Source organism: Lynx canadensis, chromosome B1, assembly GCF_007474595.2.
Source record: "Lynx canadensis isolate LIC74 chromosome B1, mLynCan4.pri.v2, whole genome shotgun sequence".
Classification (NCBI taxonomy): domain Eukaryota; kingdom Metazoa; phylum Chordata; class Mammalia; order Carnivora; family Felidae; genus Lynx; species Lynx canadensis.
The window spans coordinates 80,157,038-80,164,588 of NC_044306.2; the positions used below are offsets into that span (position 1 = coordinate 80,157,038).

General features: G+C 38.7%; 1 pseudogene; it reads left to right on the top strand.

The window, feature by feature from the left end:
* Positions 1–6,775: 6,775 nt before the first annotated feature.
* LOC115512992 lies at positions 6,776–7,339 on the top strand (annotated as a pseudogene).
* Positions 7,340–7,551: the final 212 nt, after the last annotated feature.

Consider the following 7,551-nt stretch of genomic DNA (forward strand, 5'->3'; position numbering starts at 1 on the left):
CTTGAAGGACTCTAGTATTTGCAAGTAATGAATTCTTTTTTTTTTTTTAATTTTTTTTAATGTTTATTTCTGAGAGACAGAGAGAGACAGAGCACGAGCAGGGGAGGGGCAGAGAGAGAGGGAGACACAGAATCTGAGTCAGGCCCCAGGCACTGAGCTGTCGGCACAGAGCTCAATGCAAGGCTTGAACCCATGAGCTGTGAGATCATGACCTGAGCCGAAGTCACACACCCAACCCACTGAGCCATCCAGGCACTCTGCAAGTAATGAATTCTTTTAGCTTTTCTTCACCTGGAAATGTATATTTCCTTTAGTTTTGAAGGATAGTTTTGCTGGGTGTAGATTTCTTGGTTGGCAGTCTTTCTTTGAGCACTTAAAAAAATTTTTTTTTAATGTTTATTTTTTTTTTTAATTTTTTTTTTTTCAACGTTTATTTATTTTTGGGACAGAGAGAGACAAAGCATGAACGGGGGAAGGGCAGAGAGAGAGGGAGACACAGAATCGGAAACAGGCTCCAGGCTCTGAGCCATCAGCCCAGAGCCTGACGTGGGGCTCGAACTCACGGACCGCGAGATCGTGACCTGGCTGAAGTCGGACGCTTAACCGACTGCGCCACCCAGGCGCCCCTTAATGTTTATTTTTGAGAGAGAGAGAGAGAGAGAGGAACAGAGTGCAAGGGTTAGAGAGAGAGGGAGACACAGAATCTGAATCAGGCTCCAGGCTCTGAGCTGTCAGTACAGTGCCTGAAGTGGGGCTCCAACTCACAGACCAGGAGATAATGACCTGAGCTGAAGTCAGACACTTAACCAACTGAGCCACCCAGGTGCCCCATTTCTTTGAGCACTTTTAATATGTCATTCCCATTGTCTTCTGGTCTTCATGGTTTCTGATAATTGGCTGTGAATATTACTGGTATTGTTTGTATGTGATTAGCAATTTTGCTCTTGCTCTTTTCAAGATTTTCTCTTTCTTTATCTCTTTCAACAAGTTGATTGTGATATGTGTAGGTATGGCTTTCTTTGAGTTTATCCTGCTTGGATGTCATTGAGCTTCTTGTAAGAGTAGATTTTTAATCATGTTTATGAGATTTTTACCATTATTTTTCAAATAATCTTTCCTCCCCTTTCTTTTTCTCCTTTCCTTATTGGTTTCCTGATATATATATATGTTGATATACTTGATATTGTCTCCTAAGCTTCTGAGGCTCTGTTCATTTTTTCCTCTTTTATTTATTTTTATTTTTTATTATTTTTATTCCTGTTCCTCATACTGAATAATCTCAACCAACTATATTCAAGTTTGCTGATTTTTTTCTTCCCCCTTGGTCAAATTTGCTGCTGAGTCTCATTAGGAAATATTTCATTTCAATTATTGTATCCTTTTTTTAAAAGTTTATTTATTTTAATAGAAGGAGAGGCAGAGAGAGACAGAGAGAGAGAATTCCAAGTAGGCTCTGCACTGGCAGCACAGAGCCTGACATGGTGCTTGATCTCATGAACTGTGAGATCATGACCTGAGCCAAAACCAAGAGTCAGGCGCTTAACCCACTAAGCCACTCAGGTGCCCCAATTATTATATCCTTAACTCTAGAATTTGTGTGGGTGTATGTTTAAAATAATTTCTTTCTTTTTAGTTCTACTTTGTGTTTGGTGACATCATTCTTTTACTTTCCTTTGTTCTTCAAGCATATTTTTCTTTACTTGTTTGAACATAATTCAAATAACTTCCTAAAAGTCATTGTGTAGTAAGTCCAGTGTCTGGTCTTCCTTGGGGACAATATTTTTGTTGATTGCTTCCTCTCCTGTGTATAGGCACTATTTTCTTGTTTCTTTTCTCATCTAGTAATTTTTTTTGAAAACTGTACATTTGTTAAGATTTTATTTTTTTTAATTTTTAAATTTTTTAATTTTTTTATTAAAAAATTTAAGTTTACAGATTTATTTTGAGAGAGAGTGAGCATGAATGAGGAAGGAGCAGAGAGTGAGGGAGAGAGAGAATCAGAAGCAGGCTCTGTGCACTGTCAGTGTGGGCCCTGATCTCAGGAACCTTGAGATCATAACCTGAGATGAAGTCAAGAGTCCGCTGCTTAACTGACTGAGCCTCTCAGGCACTCCAAGATTTTATTTTAACGTAATCTCTATACCGAATGTGGAGCTTGAACTCAAAACAGATTATGAGTCACATGCTGTACTAAGCCAGCCAGGTGCCCTGAAAACTATATTTTAAATATATAATATGGTTACTCTAGGAATTAGATTCTCCTCCTTCCCCATGGTTGTTTATTTTCTTAGTGTCTTTTCTGAACTAATTCTATAAAGTCTGTATTTTTTGTCATGTATGGTCACTAAAGTCTTTATTTGGTTACCTTAATAGTCAGCTAATGATTAGACAGAATTTTTTTTTTTTTTAATTTTAGAGAAAGAGTGAATAGGGGAGAGGGACAGAAGGAGAGAGAGAATCTTTTTTTTTTTTTTTTAATTTATTTTTGAGAGAGAGAGCGTGAGCAGGGGATGGGCAAAGAGAGAGACACAGAATCTGAAGCAGGCTCTAGGCTTTAAGACCTTCTCAGATCTTTCCTGAGCATGTTACAGTGTTGGATATATACATAGCCCTATGCATTGTGTGGGCTTCTAGATTCTCAGAAATATGTCGGGAGATTTTCAGTGCCCCTATGGGCATCTTGTCCCCCAGCATTTCATTTTGTTTATTAAAACTGTTATCCATTGCTTCATACAGCCATAAAGTTAATTAATTCTCTCTAATTGTTTGACAGAAACTCCTAGGGAAAAAGTTTGTACACTGAGTTAGCTCTGAGTCAGGGAAAAAAACACAACCTTGAGTGTGGAGATTTCCATGGAACCATGAGACAGGGCAAATAATGACAATGCTCGGGTAATGAGGCTTTAAAGGAGTTCCACTCTCGTTTTCCCCCCTCTGGTGGCTATCAGGCTATTGGTCTGTGCTGTGATTGCAGGTTGTCGGTTTTCACCATGATTGCAGGCTTTGGTTTTTAAAGCTGTCTCAGAGCTACAGAGAGGAAGATCAGAATAGGACAGGAGAAAATGCTTCAAAGGATATTCTTTTTTTTTTTTAACTAAAATTCAGCATTTTTTCTTGAATAAAATGCACCCTGGATTGCTGTAGATCTTTGGTTAATTTCCAGAATTCCAAAAAAGTTGATTCTGACAATTTTTGCTATTTTTTTATTGTTACTTTTATGGGGGAGAGAATTTTATGCTACTGTGCTATATTATTTTATGCTTTACTGTGCTATTTTTGCTGACATCATCCTTCCAAAGATCTTATTGTATAGACTATATAACATGCTCTGATTGGTGTTCATTTGAAAATCTATGTGTAACATATTACATTCTCTAAGATTATTTTCTTCAGCTGATTCTTTAAGACACAGAGTCAGGGGGCCGCTTAGTTAAGCATCCAACTTCAGCTCAGGTCATGATCTCACGGTCCATGAGTTTGAACCCTGTGTCGGGCTCTGTGCTGGCAGCTTGGAGCCTGGAGCCTGCTTCAGATTCTGTGTCTCCCTCTCTCACTGCCCTTCCCACACTTGCACTCTGTCTCTCTCTCAAAAATAAACATTAAAAAAAAAAGACAAAGAGTCAGAAGAATGCAGTTATTGGGAAATGTGTGCTATGTCCATAATGACCAATAAGATGTAGAAGACTACTGAAAGAAAATTGAATGTTTTTATTCAGTTTTCAAAAGTAAAGTGAATGAATGTCTGGAAAACTATTTCAAGCAGTTCTGGTTTCTATTTGTTACGAAGTCAATAATGGTAGTAGAGATATGCACGTAATATAAAATTGGAGCCTTTTAAGAAAAAGGCTACAGAAAAGAAAATTTATCTTTGATTAATGAATTTATAGAAGTTGTTTTCTCAAAGGCTAATACAGGCTAAAAATATAAACAGAAGTGAAAGTTATATTAAAAATTTCCTGCCTTTTGTTGTCATTGCTTTAAGAAAACTGAACAGAGCGGTAGCAATGAAATTAAAATTTAGAAATTGCTTCATACCTGAATATAAAATATGGCAAAATTTAGATTTAATAGGATTTGGCCCAGTTTGATACATTGTTTAATCAGAAGAACCGTGATTTGACCAAGAGTATGATGGAGTACCTGTTTCTACACATTTTTTTCCATTAGCAGGCCAAGATTTTATGGGCTATAAGTTGAATAAAAATTAGAAATTACTTTATTGCTAATTAAAAGGAGATATTCAAATCCTAGGTCCAATACTTTAGCAATGATCCAGGCCCCTGACAAGATTTGACTTTCCCCAAGAATCATAGGAAATTGTGATGTTCTAAGTCTGACTCTGTGATCTAAATCTGAACTGCTTTTAGTTGTTGAAAATGAATTTTGGCCTCTTTGTTTAATTTTGGTCAGCTGTGTTTTGTATTATTTTATGTATGCATGCATGCATTTTGAGAGACAAAAATTGGCAAGATTTTTAAGTTTCTACTTTTTGTTACAATTAGACCCCTCAACTTAAGAGTTCTAAAATAAATTAATGTCAGCATGAAGGATGAAAATGTAGCAGGTCACATGCACTTAAAGTTTATTATGCTAGGTTGGGTATGGTTGAAATTATCCATTAAAAAGTAAAACAAAGAAGACTACACTGTGCATGGTGCCTCCCACTTGGAGGACTAGGGAAGATATACATGGACAAGGCTGGTGGCAGTGAGGACATCAAAGGAATGGAAGAATGGAAGAGAGATGTTTAAGAAGGTGAAAACCCAACATTTGTAATCTCTTTTTTCTCTGCCTAATATAGTTCACCTAGATCGTAAAATTTTATGGCTTTCTGCCATAAAGGTAAAACAACAACAACAACAACAACAACAACAACAACACACCACCCAAACCACAAAACCCTCTTTAAGTTATAGGTGGTTTTGAGAATACTAGTTGCTGTTTTGGGTCAAGAGTGATCAAATAGAGCTCTATGTTGCTAATGTTCTTTGAAGGTGGTGAAGCTGTCAAATGTTTACTTGATGTCTCTGGACCACTTTAAGTTGGGAAGCCCAGGTATATGACACAGGAGAAGGAAAGAAGTTGTCATTGGAGTATATACAAGCTTTTGCAGGCAGGGGAAATTCAGACCTGACCTTGAATAGCTCCAGAGAGTGGTGTTTTAAAAACATCTTGAAGGTTGAAGGGCGCCTGGGTGGCTCAGTCAGTTGAGTGTCCGACTCTTGATTTCAGGTCAAGTCACCATCTTACGGTTAGTCAGATTGTGCCCCGCATTGGGCTCTGTGCTGACAGCGTGGAGCCTGTCTTCCTCTCACCTTTTACCCCTCCCCCACTCATTCTCTCTCTCCCCCCAAAATAAATAAACTTAAAAAAATTGTTTAAAAACATCCTGAAGGTTGATATATAAGAAAAGGAAACTTGGCAGAAGTTATTAGAAGTTTTGGGTCCATAAAAAAGACTGGTAGAGGGAAATTTATGCAACTGGGTGTGTGTGTTTCCTGGTTGGGAATTTTTATAACTAGGGATAAAGCCATTTTGCCTTTATTTGAAGGTAGACTGGGGGCCCAGAATGAAAGAAGATACCAGGAGAGAAATAATTTTAACTGTATTCCTGAGATAGAGAGGATCGTCCCTGTCTTCCTCTGTTCATTCCTTCATTCCTTCCCTTTCCCTCCCTCCCTCCCTCTTTCCTTCCCCTGTTTCCTCTCTTTTTCCTTCTTTCAACTTGTTGAGCACATGCTGTCCTAGTGATGTACTTATACATAACTTACTATCATCCAGTATGTGTTTACTACTATGGTAGATGTTTCAGAGTGCAGTAGGAGGGACTATGCGTGACTGGGGAATGTACTGTTACATGAAAAAAGGACGGGGTTTGGAGTCAGAAAAATCTGGGTGACATTTAGATTCTACATCTTCCTAGTTATGTAGCCTTTAATGAGTTATCTCTAACATTTTTTATCTGTTCATTTTGGTACATCAGTATTTATTGAGTACTTACTATATACACAGTGCATATTATTTTAGTTGATCTTTACAAGAGCACTGTGAAAAAGAAATTTTATCCTCTTTTTTCTGATAAAGAAATGGAGGAGGAAGTTCTGTCCCTTTTCCAAGGACACACAGCTGTTTTATTATTAAAATACGGTAAGGCCAACAGATCAAATGATGATTGCTGTTGAAAACATAGTTCCTTATACTCACAGATCCCAAGAGGAAGGGGCCCACCACACCAGGGCAGGGGTGGGGATAGGGTGGTGGGGCACCTGGGGAAGCACTGGAGTCAGTCAGGAGATGGAGGGAAAGGAGGAAACTGTAGGCAAGAGCCTTTCTTGCCATTTCCATCAGAGAAACAGTAGAGGCAGGCGAAACAGGTTTAGGATTGGCTAGTTTGAGTAATTCTAGTGGGCTTTGGACTTTGTGTGCTGCTCTGAGTTGTTTTGGTACCTGGCCCTGGGAATGATTAGGGAGTGGTTAAGGGTGTGGACCCTGGGTGGTTGGTTTGCATTTGAAAAGCATACTGTTGTTTACTGTCTCTAGGAATTGGCTAACCTTGGGAAGGAGGGGCACCTAGGTGGCTCAGTCAGTTAGGTGTCCAGCTTCCGCTCAGGTCATGATCTCATGGTCCATGAGTTTGAGCCCTGGGTTGGCCTCTGTGCTGACAGCTTGGAGCCTAGCGCCTGCTTCAGAATCTGTATCTCCCTCTCTCTCTGCCCCTACCCTGCTCATGCTCTATCTGTCTCTCAAAAAAAAAAAAAAAAAAAAAAATTAAAAAAAATCCAGCATTGAGACAGAACTCAAGAACACAGTGCAGCAGAGATCACAGAGAAAAGCAGAACTCTTTGACAGTGAAAAGCCAGTTTGCTGTGGTTGCTCCCACTACAGTGGGATATACAGTGGAAATCAGTAATTACGGATGGGATCAGTCAGGTAAGTTTGTGAAATTCTACCTTAAGTAAACTGCAGTTCAAGTCCCTGCTGAGAATGTGCAGGTGCATTTCACAGAAAGTTCCTTTGATCTTTGGTAAAGAATCTAAATGGGAAGAATGAGTCCATGATTGTGAACAATCTCTTGAAACCTGTCTCTGTGGAAAGCAGATCAAAAAAAGATACAGTTCTTAAGTAGAAAGAAAGCAGAAAACATGCAATAGGACTGCCTTGACTTAGGTTGAAAAAGAACGCAAAGAGAAAGAAAAGCCCTCCCATGATGCTGAAACAGCGAGAGACTGATGAATGTTCTAAAGAAAGTTTATGAAGATCGAGATGAATGAAGCGGACCATTAATACAGCCTGGGTAGAATCGAGAGAGAAGCAAGCCAAAGGAGACACAGAATTTTGAGGCTTTGAAGTCATTTTTGGGAATTGTGATGTGGAAATATTGATGTTTCTAATAAGGGGGTGTTGGTGAGCTGTGCAGATAAATTTGACAGATGACTACTTACCCAGCCTTCTTCTAAGTAAAGACACTGAATTCTCTCATTTCCTCCTGGAGGATTTATTTAAATAAAATAGGCTTATTAAACATTTCCTCCAAAGATGGTTTCCTCAGTA